Source organism: Cyanistes caeruleus, chromosome 6 (genome assembly GCF_971803275.1).
Source record: "Cyanistes caeruleus chromosome 6, bCyaCae1.hap1.1, whole genome shotgun sequence".
NCBI lineage: Eukaryota > Metazoa > Chordata > Aves > Passeriformes > Paridae > Cyanistes > Cyanistes caeruleus.
This window is the reverse complement of record NC_141706.1, coordinates 63,920,700-63,943,496: the sequence shown is the minus strand read 5'-3', so window position 1 is coordinate 63,943,496 and position 22,797 is coordinate 63,920,700. Positions and strand designations below refer to the sequence as shown.

The 22,797-nt window shown below is 52.2% G+C and overlaps 1 protein-coding gene across 9 annotated transcripts in view; it reads left to right on the top strand.

The window, feature by feature from the left end:
* DAAM1 (dishevelled associated activator of morphogenesis 1) overlaps positions 1–22,797 on the top strand; it is a 101,266-nt gene that overhangs the window by 11,869 nt on the left and 66,600 nt on the right. For 4 of the 9 annotated variants that reach the window (XM_086895932.1, XM_086895926.1, XM_086895931.1 and 1 more), the window contains one exon: positions 18,792–18,890. The gene's annotated coding sequence lies outside the window, so the exon portion shown is untranslated. Of the gene's footprint in view, positions 1–520; positions 742–18,791; positions 18,891–22,797 lie in introns of those variants that run through there. The other 5 variants (XM_086895929.1, XM_086895925.1, XM_086895934.1 and 2 more) reach the window with 4 other exon arrangements.

The window sequence follows — 22,797 nt, the reverse complement described above, 5'->3', positions numbered from 1 at the left end:
CCGTGTATCCAATTGCTGCTCTGATTCACGTGAAATGGGAACCCCTGGAAAATCGATTTCTTAAATCCAAGCGGAGACTGCCGCATCTTGAGAGGTCTCTGCCAGGCAGCTGCGCCACGGATCCCGCATGTCCGTGTCACCCATGTCGCCAGCCGGCTGAAACTTTATCATCGCTGCTCGGCGGGAGCGGGACCCTCCCGCCTGCCCTCCTCCTCCTCCTCCTCCTCCTCCGCAGCACGGGCAGTGCCGGGCCCGCAGCGCTCCGAGCGGAGCGTCCTGGTGCGGTGTCCTGGTGCGGTGTCCGGGTGCGGTGTCCGGGTGCGGGTCCCGGGAGCGGTGCCCCCGGTGGCGTACACCCTTTGCAGCATCCCCGGTGCGGCGGCCCCGGTGCGGCGGCCCCGGTGCGGCGGCCCGGCAGGGCAGCCCCGCCGGCGGAGCCCCCGCCCCGCGCGTCACTGCCAGTCCCGGCGGCGGGCGGGCGCTGACGCCAGCGCGCCGGGCGGGGCGGGCGCGGCCCATTGTGGGCAGGGGCCGGGCGGGCTCCGCGCCGCGCAGCGCAGCGCCGCGCCGGCAGGTACGGCGGGCGGCCAGCGAGCCCTCCGCCCCGGCAGGAACGGCGGGCGGCCAGCGAGCCCTCCGCCCCGGCAGGAACGGCGGGCGGCCAGCGAGCCCTCCGCCCCGGCAGGAACGGCGGGCGGCCAGCGAGCCCTCCGCCCCGGCAGGAACGGCGGCCGCGCTGCGGTGAGTCCTCCGAGCCCCTCGGCGCTCCTCCCCTTTCGGTTCGGGGGGCTTTTGGCGGAGTGTTTTGCCCTTCTCCCGTACTCCGCGGCCGTGCCGGGGAGGGGTTCGGGAGCTCCGGCAGCGGGGCCGGGGCTTTTCTGCCTTTTCCCCGCCGTGGGGAGGGAGGCGAGCTCTCGTCGCACCCCGCCCCGGGCGCTGCGTGGAGCTGTTGCCCCGGGGGGAGCGCCCGGGCCCCGCTGCCGGCGCCCCGCAGCCTGGCGTGTTCTCCGGCCCCGGCGGGTCCCCCCTTCCCCGGCAGGTCCCCCGGCCCCGGCGGGTCCCGGGCGGTGCCCAGCCCCGGGGGCGCCGGGCTGGGGGCGCCCACGCGGGGGCGTGGGATGCGGGATGCTGCTGCTGCTGCGCTGCCTTCTCCATGGCAACGCCTCCGGAGGCTGCTGCAGCCCCGGCGCCGGCTGGCACGGCGGCTCCCACCCCTGCGGCGACTCCCACACCACCGATGTGACCCCCCCGGGTGGGGCTCCCGCGGGCTCGGGGGGGGTCTCAGCCTCCTGAGTGCCTCCCCACAGGCACAGCAGTTTGGGGCCGCCCCACGATCTGTTTGTGCCAAGCCGCTGATGCTGGTGTCACGCATTTTACTGCAGGCGTGCTCTGCTCCAGCCGCTGCTTTGATGTGGGAGCTGGGGCTGGGCTTTGGCTTGGCTACAAGCAGGTGTGTGGCTCAGGCGCGAGGTGGGGAGGTCGGGTCTGTCACTGGCTGCACCCATCCAAAAATTCTGGGAGGGAGGATTCCGGCCAGGGGTCTGTCTGAAGAAGGGACAATGCCTTTGCTGCACGGAGCTTGAGGGTTGGCACCCGCTGCCACTGGTGTGTGATGCCTGTGGTCAGATCCTGGTCTTTTGCTTGGCACGAAGTCTTCAGTGTGAACGGTGGGGTTTCATCCCTGGGATCTGCAACACTCGTGGCTTTCACACCATGCAGGCTCGTGTTGGTGCTGGTGTGAAAGGGTCTTTCTGCATCTTTTAGTGATCAAGGTGAATTTAAAGCAAAGACAGATGATAATGTGCCTCCTGACAAAAGCCACGTGAACCGACGGCTGTGCTGCCAAACTGGGGACGAGGGGCTCCCCGTGGAAATCAGAGGCAGGTGGAAGATCACAGGGTGCAGCCAAGTGTCATTTTCCAAGTGCTAGGGAGAGGGGAGCCCATGGCATAGGCTGCCCTGGTGGTTTTGACCAGGCCTGAGCACTGCAGATGCCTGGCATTGTACAGCCAGCCAGCTTCTCCCGGCGGCACGGAGAGGGAGAAGCCAGCGTTTTCCTTCTTTTCCCTCTCTAGAGGTTGATTCTGATACTGCGTACAAAATCAGGTGCTGCTGTGTATTAATGCATCAGTGGTGAACTGTGGTGCAACCTCGGTATCCTCCCTTCCAAAATCAATGTGTTCCAAAGCTATTGGCATTCCCTGCCTGCCTGTCTTTGAGTCCCATTAGGAGTGGATGGGTCCTGCAGCATCTGGTTCTTTTTCCACGAGCAGCGGGGTTTGTTTTGGCGTGCATTTCCCCCCGAACCCCGTGGGTCAGACATCCACCTTGCTGTTCCTCGATTAATGAGTGACTCGCCCTGCCCTTTCCATGGCCCTATGCCGGGACCTGCCCCTGCTCTGTCAGGAGCAGGAAGCAAAAGCCAAAGTCCACGGTCTCCGACAGCCCAATGTTGTGTGACAGCGGGACAGGAGGAAGCAGTGGCGCTTCCTGGCTCTGGCCAGCGCTCAGCCGGTGTGTGGCTCTGCCGGTGCTGCCCTGACATGGCCCTGGGATTTTTTGGGTCCAGCCAGCCAGGCGTGCACCCTGCTCTGTGTACCGGCCTCTGCCCCGGGGAGCCAAACAGGATGGGTGAGGTGTAAAATCAGCGCTGAATCCGCTCCCCTGGGCTTGAAACGGAGTCAAACCGGTCTTGACCTGAGCTGGCTCCTTATCTGACCCTTTGTTTGTGGCAGGGGTGCAGGAGGGAGCAGGAAAGGGACAGCCACGGCGGGCTGGCTCCTCCGGTGAGGACAGGCAAGACCTGGGGACAGCCGGTCTAACTGGATCACATTTATCTCCCTTTGCTTCTGTGCTTTGTTTGGGTTCCTTCCTCCTCTTTTTCCCGCGCTGTCATGTCACAGCCGAGGAACCCAAGGCAGTGGGGACATGGAGCTGTTGGGCAGCTGGGCTTCCCACAAATTCTGTTTGTCAGCCAGCCAGGAGCGTGGCTCCTCTTGCTACATATTCCAGTTTTGAATAGGAAAACCTGACCATCCCTGCTGGGTCCATCCCTAAAAGTCTTTGGCTGACACACTTGGAGCAGCCCACCACGTGCCCAGGTTGCAAACGTACCTGATGCATTTATAACCTGAGCTGGTTGCATGGGGATCCTGACAGATGCACCACCCAGAGCGGGTGGTCTTCATGCCCATCCTCCTCCTGCACAGACACCCACTGAGCTGGTCCTACACGGCCACTTTTATCTCTGGAGTATTAATAAATGAAGCCTGCCTATTTCTGTGAGCCTTTTTAAGAGGCTGTTGGGGCTGCCTTGAAGGCTTGCTCGGCACTGCAACTATTCCGAGCTTTTTTTCCGTGTGTGCTCTAGCAGTCGATAAGCCAGGGCATCCAGCTGTCAGCTTTGGAGATTGCCAAAGCCTGCTCAACGACATTTCTGCAGGCTTCCCTCATAAATGAGGATTTTGTTGGACGCTTTGGTTTCTGACTTGATGCTGGTAATTAAATATCTTAACTTGGCTTCAGAAAGCTGCCACTGCTGTGGAGCGACTGGTGAGGCCATGTGAAGCAGGATGTGCTTGTTCTGCTGGAATTGAGTGTGACCTAACTGTGAATCTTCAACCTGCAATTTATTTTCTTATAAAAATATGTTTTTTTAAAATATAATTAACACCCTTTTAAAGGGGAAGAAAAACCTTGTGTTTTACTGCTGTGCTGCTAAGCTTGCATGGACCTGCTGGGACAGCTGTTTATTTGCAAGTCGTGGCAGCTGAATGCCATAAAATTCAAATCATGTCCACATTGATTCCCCCCCCCTCACTCTTTTAAGATAATCATATATGTACTTTTCACTCATGCAACACAACAGATGTCAGTGCCATGCTGAAAAAAAAAGGAGCTGATCTGAGCAAAGGGCTGTAAATTGGGGCAGAAATACTGAATGCCTCCTCCTGACTTGTGTGTTGGTTAATTTAGATGCTAAGTCACATAGATTTAGTCACTCTCTGTGTCTTTACCATACTATGGGATGAGAGAAACAGCTAGTTGAGGGTTGGAAAGTCATGAAATATTCCAGCAGAAGCTCTTCTGAGTATTGCATTAGTTCCCTCACCCTTCATGACATATTCTTTGCGCAACCTAAACTAGAGGAAGGAGTTTGGAACTCGATGGTCTTTAAGGTCCATTCCAACCCAAACCATTCTGTGATTCTGTGATTTCCAACTTTCTATTTAATGCAAAAATTAGAGGCTCCACAACCCCTTGCCAGATACATGTTGTAATTTGCTGTTTGCCTTTGATTCTTCTCTCCTTTCTTCCCTGACTGGGAGGAAAACTGCTGGTGCCTATTTACCCTTCTGCCCTCTCAGGAGAACATTTGCACTTGGTATCTTCTGTCCTTGTGGCATGTCATAACATTGTGGAATACACAGGAGCCAGGAGTTCTGGGGTAGCACAGAAAATCTCAGCTCAGTGAGTCATAAAGCTTTCAGATCTTTGTGGCCACTGAGAGGAAAACCAAAGGAGATGGAAATGAGAGAAGCGGCCCTGGCACGCCATGAGGACGTGGTTAGTTGACTGAAGAGTTTCAGGATCTGAGCTGACAGGGCTTTGTTTCGTGATTGGTGTGGCCTGAACACCAGCCACCTGAATTATAGCAAATTAACCAAATTATCGCCTGAAGTCGTCTGAACATCTGGCCTGTGTTTTCCTCATGGTGGGGTTGGGTGGGGTCATTCCCAAGGGCATCTGTCCCATGCTGTGCCCAGGTCTGGAGCAACCTCCGTGCCCTCACATGAGTCTCTGCTTGCCCTGTCCTGCTGGTGCTCCCTCCTGTGTTCACCCCCAGCCTTTTGAGGGGAGTTTATTATAAATGCATTAAATGGAGGAGGTTTGTCCTGTCTGGAGCAGCTGGGTGAGGAGGTTGCTCATGGTCCCTTCCTGAGTCAGCCAAGCTGGATGGGGTGGCCCAGCCTAGAGACACTCACTGGTGAGTCAATGTGACCGTGACTCAGAAAGTTTCTCGATGTTCTGCTCCTCATGACTTGAGTTGCCTTGAGAAACTGTGTTCAAAACATTGCCGTGACCCGCTGGAAGGGCGGTGCTGGGCAGGCGTGCTCTTACCCACCAGCTAGCTGCTCTTCACGCCAGTGCTGATGGGTGCAGATGCTGCTGCTTGCTCCTCAAACCCCTTCTCTTCCTGCAGTACATGCCACTTGCTTTGCTGCTGCTTGGATTTTTTATTTTTTCGTATTTGGAGCTCGCTTAGAGACCCGGAGGGAGCGCAGCCGCGTGTTGTGGCGCGGCTGGTGAGAGCTGATGCCATGCTGGCTGGAGTCATCATCCTCTCTTTCCCAATCCAGAGCTCCCCAGCAGGGCCTGGTGGATGATTGAAGGGTTATTTGCCGTGCCAGACAAGTGGCTTCATGTTTCCCTTCTGCATTCCTGGGGCTGAGCACTGCATAGCGATGTGCTTTCAGCTACGTGCTGCTTACCTGAGTCGTGTCTCCCCCGTGCTCGCAGCCTGCGTGGAAGCCGGGGCTGTCTGTCCCTGTCCAGGCTGCTCTGTCCCTGTGCCACCAGCGCTGTTATGACAGGGTGATGAAATGAGGTGTGGAGGGTGTGGTGGAGGAGCCTCAGGAGTGTCCAGCTCTGTCTGTGGCGGTGAAGGAGACCGTGCCTGCTTTTACCACACCTCCTGAAGGAATGGTTTTCGGAAGCTGAACCCAGTGACCCAGTTACCGACCTCTGGGTTTGGACTGTTGCCAGGAATTCTGCACTGAGGCTCCTCGTCCCCTTTTGTGCAGGCTCTGGGTGGAAAGCAGCCATGCCAAAGCTCAAAACAACTTGGCGACAGCCAGAGACTGGTGAGATAAAGAGAGGGGAAGGACCCAATTAATCCACCTGGCCTGTGCCCATCCCTAGGAGAGCAGAGGAGAGCACAGTGGGATCTCCTGGTGTTCCTTGCTCCCTGCTGCTCCTCTTTCACATGGGGCTTTCATCCTGTTTCCCGTGGCGATGGGCTGGGCTGCTGGCAGATCCTGCCTTGGGGCAGGATGGCAGGAGGAAGCAATTCAAAATTGTGCCATTCAGAGGCAGGCTCTGGGGGTGGTGTGTGAAACACCAGCAGCTGGGCTCTGTACCAATATGCAAAACTGAGCTTGGCAGCTTTTAGGGAAGGCTCTGCAGAGTGTTGGTTCCTCCAATGGTTTGCAGGAGTGAGGACCAGCTCTCCTCCCCTCCCCTCCTAGCGAGCGGGGCATCCTCGGAGGCTCTAGGGTCCAGCATTTGAGGGCAGACTGCACCAAGCAGGAAAGTCCTCCCGCTGTTTTTGGGCAGGAACACAACTGTCCATGTGCTGAGGCTGCAGGGCAGGAGAGCTGGGGCTGTGCTCTGCACCTGGCAGCCGGTTTTGCACCACTTGGGCTGGGAGGGGAGGACAGCACTTGTCATTAAAATAAAAAAAACCAATCTGGAGTCTGAAAATGGGGGATGCAGAAGGGCATCGTTCAGGGGTGGGATCTGCAGCCACTCAGCTCTGAGGTGTGAGAAGGAGAGTGCAGTGTGTTACAGGGGAGTGTGGAAAGATGTTTTATGTTGCTCAGATGATTTTCTAGCAGCTTGCTGCCTGTTACAGGCAAACTGTTGGCAGGCTTTTCTCCCGGCTGCAGCAGGGAGGAGGAGGAGAAGGATTGAGGAACAGTCCAGAGGCCATTTCCCCCACCCCAAACAGGCAAGATTAATTGCTTGCTGTGGTATGGCCATGGAGGCAGTGCAGGGGATGTTTTCTGGCTCGGGTGGTTGTGTGACAGAGAGTTCAGTCCGTGGTGGGTCTGCCCTGTTGCTGCTCCTGAATGTTTATTTTGTCCAGACCTTTCTGAGGCAGAGCAACACATCCATCTGACTTTTACCTAGCCATGAGATGTGTTATTTTTCTTCTTTTTTTTTCTGAGTGCTTGTTCTTTGCTTGGCCTCAGCATCAACTTAGTGAATGGTGCTTAGAGGAGCTGTGAGCTCATGTCCCATCCTGGAGAGTCTGTGTCAGCTGTGGTCCGGTGCAGCTGTTTCCTTCGAGGACACTTGTGTGGATGGAAGTGACCGTAAATCTGTATGTGTAAAGCTTTCCCTGCCGTGAGCCCAGTCATCCTTCATGTTCCTATTGTTCCATGCTGCTGCTGCTCCTGGAAACCACAGAGCACCTTCTTGCCAGAGCTGAGGGTGGGGGAGATGTGTCAGGGAAGGTGCATACCCTTGTCGTGCCTGGCTTCCAGAGAAATCACATGCAAAGGACGCTTCATTGGCTGAGGTTTCCTTCCCTCTGCCCCTGAGGCACGAGGAGTGTCTTGGCTTGTGTGCCCAGCACAGGGAAGAGAGGCTGCTCTGTGCCTTGATACCAGGGTAAGCTTTTAGGGTGCCTGGTGTTTTTCAGCTGCCCTGTCTGCCTTGGCACCGCTCTCCTTGCATATCCCGTGCGTCGCTTTCAGCTGCTGTGCCTCTGCAGAGGGACACTTGTGTGCCCAGCTTGCTCATGGACAGCCTGCTGTTGGATCTCATCCTGCAACACAGGAAAAAAGCAGCCCCACGGTGCTGCCTCCTTGGGTTTGCTTCTTCCATCAAGCTCCTGCCCCGTGTCTCAAACTCCAGGCAGGAGACAGCAGGGTTAAGGCTGTCGGAGCTGGGGTGTTGTTCCGTGGTGCCGGGCAAGCGTCAGGCAGGAGAAAAGCTGAACGTGCAAATCTGCTCCTGGGTGCTCCAGTAAGTCATGCCAAGGACTGTTTGAACAGTGCTAATCCCAGGTGCCTCTGGAGCAACCTTGTTTACAATGCCAGCACTTCTAATGGGTGTTCTGACAGAAACTTTACGCAAGCCATTTGCTCACCAAAACTCTCAGGGTTGGGGAGATTGGTTTTCAGACCCCAGCATGCCATCTCCTTGTCCCAGTGTTTTGGAGACACCCTGCAAAGAGACTGGAAGCTTTTTGGGGACCACTTGCACCCATTTATGAGCTCCATCTGTTTTTCCATGGAGAGCACTGCTGAAAAATTGCATGTGAAATAGCAAGTGGTTCTGGAGCCACAAGAAATCCTTGCCCATCACATGGAGCAAAAAGATGTTGAGGAAAATTTTTGGAGCATGCTAAATATTGTAATCCCTACAGGCAGTCTGCTTTTGGGGCTGGGGCTTTATGCTCATCATTTTTTTCCCCATTTACTTATGTTTTAAATGCTGGTCTTCCACTTACTGGGTTCAGCAAAATTTGTCAGTTCTTAATTGATGGAGTGGTGATCATAGTTGTGTTCAAACTGCAGTGATGTGTGACAGGCTGTGATTTGGGTTACCTAGTCATGAAATTGTGCCATTCCCTTAGCTGGCACACTAGGACTTACTTTACATCCAGGCTTTTAAATCCATTCTGTAGCGTGACAGCTTTCATCCTGAGAAAAAGAGAGCAAAGAGGGACTTTAGCCTCAAAATTCTCTGAATTGATTTCCAAAGGATTGCTTGTAGTTGCATCAGAGGAAGCTTTGTTGATTTTGCTCTGGGGATGAGGCTGAACTAGGTGAGAGACGTGTGAGACAGTGGTGATGATGTGTCTCGCAGCTGTAGCTCAGTTGCCTCATGTTCATGTTTTTATTTTACCTTTGCCTTGTGGTTTGGGCTGTGTTTTTCATTTTGGTGAAAGTCAAATTGAGACCATGTCTTTGGGGTCTGGCATCCCCAGTATGCCATGGGCTGTGGGATAATTAAGGAGGGACCCATCCCTGGGGATGGCAAGACCCAAGCTCCAGCTGTGGTAATGGGCTGTTACAGTGTCTTCTGAAATGTATGCCCTTACTCTGGGAAACTGACTCCAGGCAACACAGAGTGAGAGCAAAAAGACCTGTGAAATATGGGTGCTCATTTTTCCAGAGGGGAAAAAAGCCAAGGAAAACATATCCAGCAGTCGCCTTGTCAGATATGTCACGGGAATGTCCTTATCCAGCCCCTGGGTTGGACTCAGCGCTGCTAATTACAGCTTGTCTTGCTGCTGAAAGGAAACATTTGAATCTGTAAACCCTGGGTTTCCCACAGCAGCATTTTGGGACATACCAACCCCATATCCCCATGCCTGGAAGCTCTAGTCCAGTGCCAGAGACTGGGCTGCTGTTTGCACCGAGCCTTGGGTTTGTGAGCTCACATCGTGGCTGAAGGTCTTGGAAAAACGCCTCTCTGTCCCTGTGCGCTATTCTGAGCTCTCCTGCTCCAAAAGGTCCTGCCAAGGTGCTCTGCAGCTCAAGGCATGTTGCTGTAAAGGTCCCAAGCACAGGACTGCCGTCCTTTCTGGCGCTGGTTTTTGGCTGTGTCCTGCTGGAGGATCCGCAGCTCAGCTCTCCCTTGGGTGCAGCACTTCCTGCCCAGAGCTGGCTGGCCTTCAGGAAAATAAACAGGCCTTCTCTGCTGGAGCTGGGAGCCCCAGGCTGCTGCACGAGGGGAGAAGGCTGGAACCAGGAGACCTTCTCATCACCTGCCTCTACCTGTGATGGAGCTGGGCTGTGTCTGATTTACAGCACGCTGCATTCGGGGACAGCTTTATGTTCTTTCTAAATTCTCGTGTAGCTCCAGGAGGGGAAACCATCCCTAAGCTTTCCATTTTGCACGTGGCTGTGTTCCTGTTGGGAGTCCAGCGTTACAGAAGCCTGTGGGATGCTGCTGGCAGGGCTGTGGTGTTGTGAGCCCACGGCACACCCCTGGGCAGAGCAGCAGGGCAGGGTTTGTGGGACACTCAATGCATTCCCAACACCAGCTCCAGGTTATGCAGAGCCCAGTACAGAGGGATGTTCACAGCTTGCCAGTGCTGGTCTAACAGCATATTAAAAGCCCACAGCACCGTGTCTTCCCCTTCCTCCTCCTGCTTCCTTCCCCCTCCTTTGGCTTTTCAACACCAGGTTTTGAATAAATCATCTAGGATGTGATCACACAGGAAATTCGCGAATTTAATTTATTATTTTTTTTTTTTACAGCCAAGTTCGGAAGTGAGTTCAGCTCTCCAGGGTTTCAGTCCTGTGCTTTTTAATCACGAGGTTCCCCATCCTTTCTACTCTGTCACTTGTGACATGACGTCTCCTTGGCTGTGTAAGCTTTCCCCCTGCTTTGGCCTGCCCACAGAAACAATGGCTGCTGGAAATGCTCTTCAAGAATCCAGAATGGCTGGGGACTGCCTGTGGAAAATGCAGATTTAATCTTTTCGTTGTTATTTTGTTTACCACTTGGTTATCCTTTTCCTTCAAAGAAAAGCAAAGCCCTTGTTCTTGCAGAATTCACCACGTGTGTTCCTCGCTGGAAGTAACACGCTCAAAATCCTGCATTCCTTTGTGCATCTTTGCTTTATTTCCTTTTTCTTTGTGGGTGGGAGTTTAGGGAGTATAATGGGCAGATTAGCAACTGTATTTGTGGAGTAACCCATCTTTGTGCAGGTCTGGCTAGAAACCAATTAAGCTTGTCTTGATCTCTAAATGAGATTTTTGTCGAACGCCTCACCCAGCCGCCTTCTGCATCCATTAATAGCAGGGTGGATGAAAATAGCTGAACGAGAGAAGATCTGGTGTTGGATAAACACAGAGGCGTTGGCTGTGGGGAGGTTCCCGGGATGCGTGCGAGCTGCTGCCTCTTTGTGTGGTTGTTTTGTAGCTCTGCTTCTTGAAACCTGGGATTAGGAGCTTTTGACTGCAAATGTGCAATCCCCTGCGGTAGCAGGCGTGGGGTTGGAGGGAAAAGCTGCTGGATAAAGAGGGAACATCCCGTGGACTTGATTAGTGTGCTGGCCCCCATTCCTGGGACATCCCTGGGGCGAGAGCAAGGGTGTGTTGGTGTTTGGGAGCTCCTTGCGACTCTCAGCTGGGGGGTCCCCGAAGTGCCTTGGCCTGGACGGATCTGTCTGGTTTTAGGCTGTTGCTTTTTAGCCTGGAAAACCCCTGTGGCTTTCCAGGGGGACACACGACCTGGCCAGGCTGAGGGTGTTTGCTGCTGCTGTGATGAAAACCAGTCCGGGAACAGCGCTTGAGTGTGGCGTTTTTGAAGAGAACCGATTAAGGAAAGATGCCTTTAATAAGCTGTGCCTTCGGGGAACCCTTCTATCTCTGTCCCAGACTGCTTCTGCATCAAGATAAGGTTGCAGAGCAGCTGGATCTGTGCTTTGCTTTGGGAGTTGTAGGAGGGGGAAGGGCATTAGGATTTCTTCTAGGGTGCAAACATTCATTAGGATCACTTTTATTTGTAAAGTAGCTACAGATATGCCATGCACAGGTGATACCTTCTTCCCTGCACGCCTGGCCTCGCTGTTATGGACAAATGATGGTTAGAGTGATGTCAGGGAAAGGGGGAAAGGAAAACACAGGGTGAACTTGCAGGGTGTAGCTGCTGCAGATGTGCTGTCACATGCAGCAGACCACCCTTCCACCTTTTCCCTGCATGCCTAGAATTTTGCTCTCCATCTCCCCGCTCCCCAAATTCCAAAAGCTCTTGGGTTATTCATGGCAGTGCTGCTTTTTTTCTTCTCCCAGTGTAGAAGTGCCCAGTAAGAGATGTGGGTCTAAAGACATGGAATGATGTGCTGTAGCCCATGTGCCACATCAAGGAGGTCATGTTGTGGACCTTGATATTATGGCATGGCCAAACCCAGTCACTTTCTGTGCTGGGGAAATTTGTGTCAATTTGGGAATCCTGAATCCACAAAGATCTGGATCTGGATGAAGCAAATGCCTTCCAGGGTTCCATGACAACTGCAATAGCCTCAGAAAAATCTAAAACTGGGATGACTGGAAGATGGTTTCAGTGCTTGGGTGGGAGTTATGGAGAGAGGAGCTGGAACAACCTCCAGGACTGGTGCTGCTTTGGTTTTTTGGGATGCTTTATCAGAAAAGCTGCTGAGTTTTGATGCCATTGAGACAGAAAAATACCTGGTGGCAGGGTGTCCCCCCGACTTCTTCTGCTGTCGTGGGGCTGAGGCGGTTTGGTGCAGTGATCTGATGAGGCATGGCAGCTGTGCCCTGTGGAGATACCATCTCCTGGGAGGAAAATGTAAAAATAACCACGTCTTTGCGTCTTTGAGTTGCGTGAGACTGCAGCAAAGAAGGTGGGGGATGAAGTTATATCCATGGAAATTAGACAGGAGAATCGAGTCTTTTACTGGGAGGCAGATCTGAAGGAAAGGTCCTGAAGACCATGAGGGAGGGAAATGTCCTTGCCCTCCTGTACTGTGCTAGGGTGCAGGGGACACACTGGGGCTGGGCTCTGGGGTGGTTTTAGAGGGTCCCCCATTGTTCCCTGTCATCCTCTTCCTCACCGTGGGCTGAAGGAGGTGCAGCCCCATATGGGTTCTTGCACCTCATCCCATGCTGTGGCTCCAGGGTCTAGACAGGTGACACAAACCCTTGCAAGAGACTGTCCTGCCTAAGGCTTTGGAAACCTGTTGGACCCATTCTTCCACCTCTTTTCAGAGCTTTTATGGAGCAGGTCTTTTCCTCCATGGGGGAGCACTAAAGTGTGGAGCTAGGAATAAATCCGTGGGAGCTGTGATGGATGGCAGACGGGCGCTCCTGGCGTAAGCAGGCTCAGCTAATTTAATCTGCGGTGGACACGATCTCCTTTGTCTTCCAGTGGAGCTAAATATACCCTTTGGGTTGTGGTTATGGAGGCTAACTCCCTTTTTGATTATGGAAAACACACGAACATGGGATGCAGCTGGCTGCCGGGATGGAGCCGGGAGAAGAGCGGGATTGGGGCATCCCATGGCTGAGACTCTCTCCTGCTTACCTGTGTCTGGACCAGGGCCAAAGTGTGGGATGCTCGATGGGCATCTGTGTGGAGGGCTCCAGCTCCAGAATTTCGTGTGATGCAGGTTTTGGAAGCATGAGGAATTCCAGCATAGACGTAAGATTTCCGTTGTCTGACGGGTTTTAAAGTTTAGTGGCTGAGCTGCACCTACCTGGACATGGCTGGTGGCTTCAGGACAGAGAAAAGGTCCCTCTCCATCTTTGCATAATTCCCAGTAGCAGCAGTTCAGTATTTCTGGATGCAAAGGAAAATAAAAAGCTGTTGGTCAGCTTGAGCAGCAGTTGGAAGAAGTTTTACTCCTGGAAGGCAAAAGGAGAATTAAAGGCCAGTGGTGAAATTTAGTGTGTTAGTCCAAAGGTGCCACCTGGGAATGTGTGTGCCTGGGATTAGGCACAAGCTGTGAGTTGGGGGATGCCTGTTTGCACCCTCTTCTGTCTGTGCTGGTGCTCTGCCAGAGCTGCTGGATGGGTCTTTGGTTGCTTTATTTCCTGAGGTTTGTCCTGTGTGACAGTATCTCAGATTCTTCTGTGTTTGGCCTCACAAGGGTCCTTGAAAGACCAGGCAGTCTCAACAACAGGTGAAATGTGCTGCTGCATCTCCCCTGCCATGCTGACCTCAAAGCCAGTAGTCACTCAGTTTTTTCAGCCCTCACTGTTGCTGGCTTGAGAGGAGCCAGGAAAGCAGTTCTTTAGGAGAGCTTTAGGGAAATGTGGCTTCAGGGTCTCTAATATTGACAGCTTCTGAGTTAAATACCCTGTGTCAGCCATACAAATGCCTTGTGCAGGCATTTGCTGGAGGCTGGCAAACCTATATTCCCCCATTTGCTGCCCTGGTGTGTAACCAGCTTATCTCTGAGCAGCTGGATTTAACCCTCTTATCCACCTCTGTGCCAGCCCTTCACACTTTCCTGTTCCTCTGTCCCAGGATGTCAAGAAAAGCCTGGATGACTTCCATGGGAAATGGGTGTTTGCCCTCCCTATGATGATTACTTCTGTTATTTAATAAGAAACAAAACAAAAAAATGCTCTAGCAAATTCCTGGATTGGAATAATTAAGCCAATTGAAGTGTTTTAGTAAATGAGTTTCCCTTTAATTAAAACAAAAAATATATATGTCTCATCATGGTTCCTAAAGTAATGAGCCACTGGCCTGCTTTATCCCTGATTTGGCTTACAGGTGGAGAGAGGAGGTAAATTATCATGGAAGCATAGAATGTCCTGAGCTGGAAGGGGCCCTTAAGGACCACTGAGTCCAACTCCAGCCCCGTACAGAACACCTCAAAAATTACACCATGTGCCTGAGAGTGTTGTCCAAATGTTCCTTGAACTCTGTCAGGCTTAGGGCTGTGGCCACTGCCCTGGGGAGCCTGTTCCAGTGCCCAGCCACCCTCTGGGGGAGGAACCTTTCCTTAATATTCAGCCTAAACCTCCCCTTACACAATTTCATCCTGCTCCCTCACGTTCTATCACAGGCCACTGCAGGGAAGAGATTGGTGCCTGCCCCAAATTTCAGATAAAAGTAGGGGAAATCAGCTTCACCCTTGAAAGGTGAAACACCTCGTTGTCTTCTGTGCCAGTGCCTGAGTTTGTTAATTCAGGGAGGCAGAGAATAGCCCTCCAGGGGCAAGGCAGTTTGTCTTCCCTTTCCTGGTGTCTCTGGAGCAGAGCAGCACTCCACTGGGGCCGGTTTCCAGCTCAGAAAGGTGAGATGTCACCTCCCTGCCCTTGCACGGTCCATAAAGCAGGAGGATGCTGGGGAGCCAGGAGCTGTGCCCTGGGGCTGGGAGAAGGCGAGGGACCACATCACACCGGAGACTGGGAAAGCCATTAGCATTTTATTCTGCAAAGCCAGTGTGGGAATGGCAACCCCTCAGCAGTGGGAGAAGAGATGTGACAGGTTTATTTATCAAAGTACCGATGGAGGGAAGCGGGTGTGTTTGGGGAAGGGGTGAGGCAGCGTGGCAGGGCGGAGGTGACCACAAACACAGCTGTGTGTGCCCTGGTTACTTCAGCTCATTGCTGCCTCAGACTGCTGCCAGAGGTGCTGTACTCGTTATTAATCTGCTGAGATAATTGCAGTTTGAATGTTTCCAGCGGGGGAGTTCCCAGGAGGCTGAGGCATTCCTAGAAGCCCTCGGTGGGTACCATCCTGCAGGCATCCAGCAGCGTGACTCAGCCTCTTGGCTGCTGCTGGTGGTTAAAGTGGGCCTCGGGTTGGTGCTGATTTTCAAAGCTAATATGAAGACAGGGAGCACAGGCCGTGATTTGGAGCTGTGGAATAGCATTTTGAGCTGTGATTAGCAAAAGAGGCAGTTTGGGAGCGGGGCTGCTGCTGAACCCATGGTGGATGGGCAGTGCCTGGCCCTAGTTTGACTGATGAGTGTGCAGGGAAGCGCTGCACGTGCATAAAAGCTGGGGAAATGTTTTGTGCTGGGGAATGGGAATGCTTCTCTTGCCTTTTCATCAAGAAGCTCTAAAATGGCATCCAGCAGCTCTTCAGCCCGTGCCTGGAAGCCAAAGCCAGGTGCATGGGATCCTGAACAAGGCACGAGGACATCTGGATATTTATTTATATTTGAGCTGCATTTAGCCACTGGAACAAGCACTTAACAGAAAGTGGCCTTAGCCTTGGCTCAGCATTCTGCAAGCAGACCACAGGTAGCCCTGAAGGGAGTTGGAGCCTGATGAAAGCACATTAAGCCACCGGTAGCAAGAGAAGCAGATAAGATCAACAAACTGCAGTGATTGGGAGCCCCATACTCTAGGAGAAATCACTTTCAGAGCAAACACTTCTAATGTAGCTTCAGAGGGTTGGGAGAGGACAATGCAGAAGAGATCCTAATGCATCTGTGCCACATCTCAGCAGGGAGACAATCCCACCTCCCTGTTCCACAGGGAGGAGACCCTGGAGGAGTGCCTGGGGAAGCTGTTGGGGGCAGCAGCCTCTGTGTCCCATCCCACCTGGTGGCTGCAGCCCTGTGTAATCCAGCAAGCAAGTGTGGATGGAGCTCGTGCAGATGTGAAACCGATGCTGAGCAGTGTTTTTTCTTATTTGCCTGCAAAAATCATGGTTGGCTCTGCCTGCTGTGGGGCAGAAAGGTGGGGACCAGGTGAGATGTGACACAGATCTCCACTGGCCTCTGTGTTGCCCTCTGCCAGCCCCCCAAAGCCTTGTAAGAAATGTCTGCTCTGAAAAAGTGATTTCTTCTGGAACGTGGGACTGAAATGACTGCAGTGCAACCTCTCACTGCCGAGGAAAGTCCTCGTTTTGTCTTGTCCCGTTGATCTGACTGAAGTAATTTATAAGGACGTTTTCCATGAATCAATAAATCCATGCTTGCTGCTGTGCCTGGGAGGTTTAATTTGCTCTAGATACTGCACGGAGTATCTCTGTCCTGAATTGCACTGTGAAGTTCTGCTCTTTGGGAGAGGATGAGGATACAGCTGGATCCTCTGGGAACATGCTGCCAGCATCTGATGGTGCCCAGTCCCTGTTAACTGAGCACCTCCTGGGGTGGGATAAAGCATTCAGGCAGGGTGTAAGAGCAGTAGTTTCCCTGTGTGTGGAGTTTGGGGGCTTAGTCTGTTGTGCCAAGCATTTCCTGATGTTACAGATCTTGGGGAAATTGAAGCAAAAAAAAAAAAGAAAAAAGGAGGGAGTAGAGCATTGGCCTTTGAAGGAGACCACAGTGCAGAAATCTGGGTTACAGGTAGATGATGCTTCCTTTCTAGAGGAATTGAAAAATTCTTGTAGCTCTGTGCCACCTCCCATTCCAAAAGCTGCTTTTATGAGCCCCTTGGAAGCAATGCACATGTGTTTAGAAAGCCTGCCACTGGATCTGCCTGGAAAAAGAGGGTTCAGAAACACAGCTCTGCTACACATGAGAGAAGTCAAAGGTAACCCCAAACCCCCAGTCCTGAGCTTGTTTCCCTTGCTTTGTCTGAGCACTGTGGTCTGGTGAGGCTGGAGCTGTGGTCATGGATGGATGAGGGGACCTTGCTTTCTGCTCTGCACTGGGGGTTTAGGGTTGTTTCTGGCCTCTTCCTGTGCACAGTGGGTGTTTTGAAGGCCTCTGGGCTGGTGGAGCACGGACTGGATCAGCTGTCCCCATGAGCACCTCTCCATCCTGGTCCACCTGCCTGGCTGAGCCCCCAGGGACCCCTCCACTTCTCCTCCCGAGCTGCTCCAAAACCATTTTATATCTCTTGGAGGTCAGAGCTCAAGCTGGAGAATCCAGAAACGTTCCTGGAGCCAAAACACGCCGTGGCAAACCGGGTGTGTGCCTGGTCTCTGCTTCTCATTTCCTTCATTGCTGTGAGAGCACTGGAGCTGCACAAGGGGTTTCAGCAGGGTGTCCCCTCTTTTGTTCCTATATATTGGAACAGTCTGTGCATGTGGTTATATTTAAAAACAATATATATATATATGTTTCAGCATGGCCATTGGTGAGCTGTGCCCCTCAGGACTGGTCTGGTTGGACAAAGGAGGGATGTATTTCACAGCTGCCTACCTGTTGCACTGGCAGCTGTGTGATGGTCCTGCTGGTCCAGCCTTTCTTGCACTTGGAAATACAAGTGTTGGCAGGGAGTGATCCCAAACCTGCTCAGACCCAGCTAGGAAGGCTCCTTTTGAAGTGAGCAGGCTTTGGGGTAAGTCTGGCAGCACCAGTGGAGAGACTCCATTGCTGGTATTTTTATCACAGCCTGAGCAGGCCCTTCCATGTGTGCCCATCTTGCATTTCCCATGCCCTCTTTCCCACATGCTTGCTGGTGTGTTGGAATGGAACCAGATGCAGCTTCTGGTGGTGGGGCTGGATGTTGGGCTTGTTTCCCATCCTCTGGGACAGCAAACACAAGGTCAAACAATGGCTGTGCCAACGGCAAAGTGGAGCAGCCATATAAAGTTGTCATTTTAAATCACTGCCATAATGATTTCTCCTCCCTTTCTTCCACCCCTTCCCCATGTTCTTCCCCGTCACCATGTCATTCCACACCCACAACCTGGGGGCTGCCTGGATCTCTTCAGGATTTATGCTAAAAGGGAAATGTTCTGTACGTAATTAAACCGTCCTATTGCTGGATGGAAATGGGATTTGGTGCTTACCGCTGTGACTCTTTCTCATGCATGAGGGTGAACTGATTGATTACTGAGGTTTGAGATTAAATATTCCCCTGAGCTTCACTGTCATTTAGTGTGGTGGGGGGAGGGAAGGGGTGGAGGGGAATTATGGTTTTCCTCCAAGGCAAGGAGAGTACAGGAATGTCTGCTGAGCACATCCCCTTATCTTGGTCTGCAGCATTGGCTCTAAGAGGCTCCTGGCACTGGTGTCTTGGGCACCAGTAAAGCAGGTGCTTCACTCCATATCCATGATATCGTGGATGGGCTGCTGGTGGGCTTTGCAAGTCCCTCTCACTGCTGCCTTGAGCATCCCACAGCATCCTGCCCAGTACCTGGGACTCTGCTGCATCCTCATCTGCCCACATCTCATTCCTGGCTCGCATCCCTCCCAGCCTAACAGTGGGACAGACCCGCTGTCCCCACCTTCCTCCTTAGGAGTGCGCCTTATTTGTTTATTTTCCTTGAATTCTTTTAATCCAAAAACCCCTCTGTGTTTGGTTTCGATGGGAAGGGAGGAAAATCCCCCACGCGCCGCTCCTCGAGTGCGTGGTGGGCTGGAGACGCTGCTTCCCTTGAAGTCTAATTTTAGCTGAAGGCGACGGGATCCCTCCAGGGCATGGCAGAGATTTCCTATCAGCTGCCTAGACCTTAAGAAACAACACACACAAACAAAAACAACACTGAGAAGCACTTGGGGTTTATTTGGGTGAATTCTTTCAAAAAATGGGTGTGACTTATTTTTCTTTACGAGCATTCCCTGTGCACGCTGGCTTTGTTCTGCTGCAGTCGGGTATTTCAGGTCTTCCAAGATTTAATCAGAATAATTAGTTACTGTCTGTTTGTACCTTCTGTTTCTGTTGCAGGGTTACCAAAGGGCGTATTTATCTTCCAGAGGGCTTCCTAAGTGTCACTTAATCATTAAAGCATCCGATTTCCTCCAAGTTATCTGTCATGAGGCTTATGTAAGTAAATAAATAAATGAAAGCAGGGAGGGTGGGGATGGTGTTGGTGGATTCAGCTTGAGGGGGGGTGGGTTGTACGGATTTTTCCTGATTGTCACGGGTTTAATTGTGAGTTGCCTGTGGTTCCCAGCCCGTCATGCGGTGATCAGAGGACTGAGTGTTTGGATTGGCGCTGAAAGACCCAGCCAGTTTAATGAGGCTGCTCTCAGCCAAGCCTTCACCCCGCTAAACTGGCAAGAGCTGTGTTGCTCCCTGTCATTTCAGGAGCAGGGGGGAAAAAAGGCCTTACAGGAATGAAAGGCTTTTGCTTTCACTTGCACAGTTATGGCTTTGACTCCTTAGCCCATTGGTATCCCTTATAAAAATCACAGCTCTGTCTGGAAATAAGTTACGACTGTAAGTTTGTCAGGATTGGGAATCAGCTGTTTTTCAGCCTGTATTTGCATGTTTGGTTTGGGAAGGGGGACTGTTAATGCACACATTTCCCATGTCTAACACAGGAGATGAGAAGGACATGGGAAGTCGCTGCAGAGGAGGGTGGGAAGGCTGGGAAGCCTCGCAGGGAGAGCAGCGAGGTGCTGAACCTGGCCCTGGTTCATGCCTGAGTGAATTGTGGGATGTTTTCCCTTCAGTGCTTGTCACCGAGAGCAGATGACTGGCCCTGTTCAGGTGGCAGTGTGGGGCTGGACAATTTGCTTTTTTCCCTTTGGTTTGTCTCTCTTCCTGAGCTGGTGTGATAGGGGTTGGGTTCTGAGGTGCTGGCTTGTCAGCTGCCTTTGCTGTCTCATTCATCATGTCCAATGTACAAACCCTGGGAGTGAGGGTTTGGGGAGCATGCTGCTTCCCTGATGGGTTTAGATGATGGGTTTAGCCTTTACCATCAGTTTTTCTGCTTTCCTGTGTGAGAAGGAGCATAAATTTTTGAGGTTCTGAGCCCTTTGTGGGGATACAGATGGTGCAGCTGGGCTTTGTTCTCCTTCCCTGGGAGAAGCTCATGAAAGGGAAGGGACAGTGAAGAGAATAAGGTGGGACCAAAGGGATCTCAAGGGCTTTGGTGGCTTCAGGGAAAATTGCTTGTGTGAAGGTTGAGGTTGAAGTCCATCTTCTCTCTGCGTTTGTTGGGGGAGAGTGGAGACGAGCCACGGTCATGGGGTATGTGTTGGACTCTGCTGTGGCAGAGCTGAAGCTGGGCATGATCCCCACATCCTGTCCCAGCTCTAGAGTAACAATTTGGAGTTACAAAACAAACTGGCAGATCCTCTGTCCCCTCTGGGACCGATGTGGTGGCTGTCACAACCAGCACCGTGTTGCCAGTGGCCTTTGCTCGTTCCGCTCCGGTGTGCGTGGAGGTGGGAAAAGTCCTGTTTGATGGAAATACTCTTAAGAAAGCCTGTCAACCTGATTTTCTCCTTGATGTTTGCCCAGCTGGAAAGTCTGGTGGTGGTTCAGACAACACCTCCTGAAGCACTGGGAATGTGTGATGTGCAGCACAGCCATTGCTCCTGCCTGTCACAGTCCCTCCAGCCACAGTGAGGGGTGCAGGAGGGGGTGGCAGGTCTCTAATCCCCATCCTGCTGGTGTGTGCCTGCCTGCTTCTCTCAGCCTTTCACAGATCCACTTGGTTTGGGCTGAGGGAGAGGTGGGGAGGAGAAGCAGAGCTGCTGGGAGTGGAGGAGAGTGGAAAGCGTGGAGGGGAAGGGAGGTGACAGAGTGGTGGAGAAGGATGCTGGGAAGAAAAGGAGATGATGTGGCTCATTTGCCTGGTGCTTTAGAAGTTGCTCAGTTAAATTAAGTGCTCACTAGGGAGCCTCATTTGGCTTTTAAATAGCTTTGGAGCATGTGAATGCTCTGTGTTGCTCTCTTCTTTCTGCAGTGTGAGCCACCTCCTGTCCCCATCTCTTTGAAAAATATCCTGTTAAAAGTCTACCTTAGGATGTGGGAAGGGAGGCTTGGTGGTCACCTGCTTTCAAAAAGCCCTTCAAAGTTCTCTCCAAGCTCCTCATCATTCCAGACCATCCATCCTTTGTTTGTTTCCAGTCTGGACACTGTGAGCTTTGGTGATTGTGGCTGACCACAGGTTCCCTCTCCTGCAGAGGCCACGACATGCCAGGAGCTCTGGTGTTCATCACAGCACCAGCTGGTGTGGGATGAGCTGGCTGGTCTTCCACCACCTCTCCTTGACCATCCCTTAGGGCAGAGGATGATGCCCCTTTGGCTTTCCTGTTCTTTTGCAGGGCTGTGTATTTCTTCTTCCAGCCAGCTGAAAATCTTCTCCAAGAGACTGGAGAATGATTTTGTCCCTTGGTGCAGAGCTGGATGTTATTTGTGCACTTGATCATCCTGCTACCCAGTAAAGGAAATTCATTGTGCTTAGTTTTATTTAATTTCTGTAGAAAATTAAAGCCTCTCAAGCTGTTTCCTTTTCTTTGTCTCCAGAGTAACACACTGTGATGGAAGGTGCCAAAGGCAGGCACAAATCCTGGGGATGGGGATGGCAAACAATGTTTGGTCTCCAAAGAACTCTGTCTCAGTCAAGGATGGGGAATATTCCCCACGCCATAGCCACCTTGGGGGGTTCAGTTGTGTCCTCCTGGGCAAGCAGATCGTGGCCACCAGGTGCCACTGAGGTGTCCCCAGACATGGGGCTCCTTCCCTGCTCTGGTCCTTCACCATGTGCCCACCAGCCACTTCCAGACGTGGTGGGGGAAGTTTTGGGAGGAGCACACCCCGTTTTCCTCATAAAACTCCAAACAAGAGGCTTGGCCTGGTTTAGATTTTAAAAATAACTTGCACATTTGGAAGCTAAAGTTTCAGAAGGGCTCCAAACGGGATAATGGCTTTGATCGTGACAGTCCAAGATCAAGGGAGGGCTTTTTCGCTTTGCTGCATCAGCTGGAAAATATATTGTAGTGTCTAGACTTTATCATCCTCGAGGAAGGCTCTTTTTCCCTACTCTACAAAAGTTCTAATCCAAAGCCCATGTACAGTTGATAGGAGGGGCTTTGATTGTGTCCAGGAGCATGTTGAAAGAGGTGGAGATGAGCTTTGGGCTTTGAAGGACTCAGACCCTGCTTTGTTTCCGATGAGGCTGTCGGCACGATGGAAGTTGTGTCAGCAGTGGGATGGGGACCAGCTGTGTGCCAGTCCCCCCTCCCCAGAGCGGTCAGCTCCTGCAGCTGAGCACTGCTGAGACCTCAGTGCTCATCCTCTGGCTGCTGTGCTTGTGGTCAGCTGCTCAGAGCAGAATCTCCCACAGCTGTCTCAGTTTTCTCTGTGTAATAACCATAAACGTTTGATGGCGTGTGGACAGGACTTCAGCATTTTTAGCTTGAAATGTAGAAAAGTGTAGAAAATGTATGGTTTTCTCTCCTTACCATTCTGTAAGTGGGTTTTAATTTTTTTTTGCTGAATTCTTTTTTTTTATTTTATTTTTTTTATTTTTTTGTAATTCCAAAAGAGAGGCAGGGAAGGATCTTCTTGAGTTGCTTGGAATAAACTCAAAAGCCTGCTGAGAATTTGAGGGCATCTGGCCACATGTATTTATAGAATCATTAAAGTTGGAAAAGTCCTCCAAGATCTTTGAGTCCAATCTTTGATCAAACACCATCTTGTCAACCAAACCATAACCCTGAGTGCTACACACGGTTGTTTCTTGAACACCTCCAGGGATGGTGACTCCACCACCACCCTGGGCACTCTGTCCCAGTACTTAACAACCCTTTCAGTGAAAGAAATTCTTCCTGATGTCTGACCTGATCCTCTCCTGACATAGCTTGAGGCCATGTCCTTTTGTCCTGTCCCTTGTTCCCTGGGAGCAGAGCCTGAGCCCCAGCTGGCTGCACCCTCCTGTCAGGGAGTTGTAGAGTGAGAAGGTCCCTGCTGAGCTTCCTTTTCTCCAGGCTGAGCA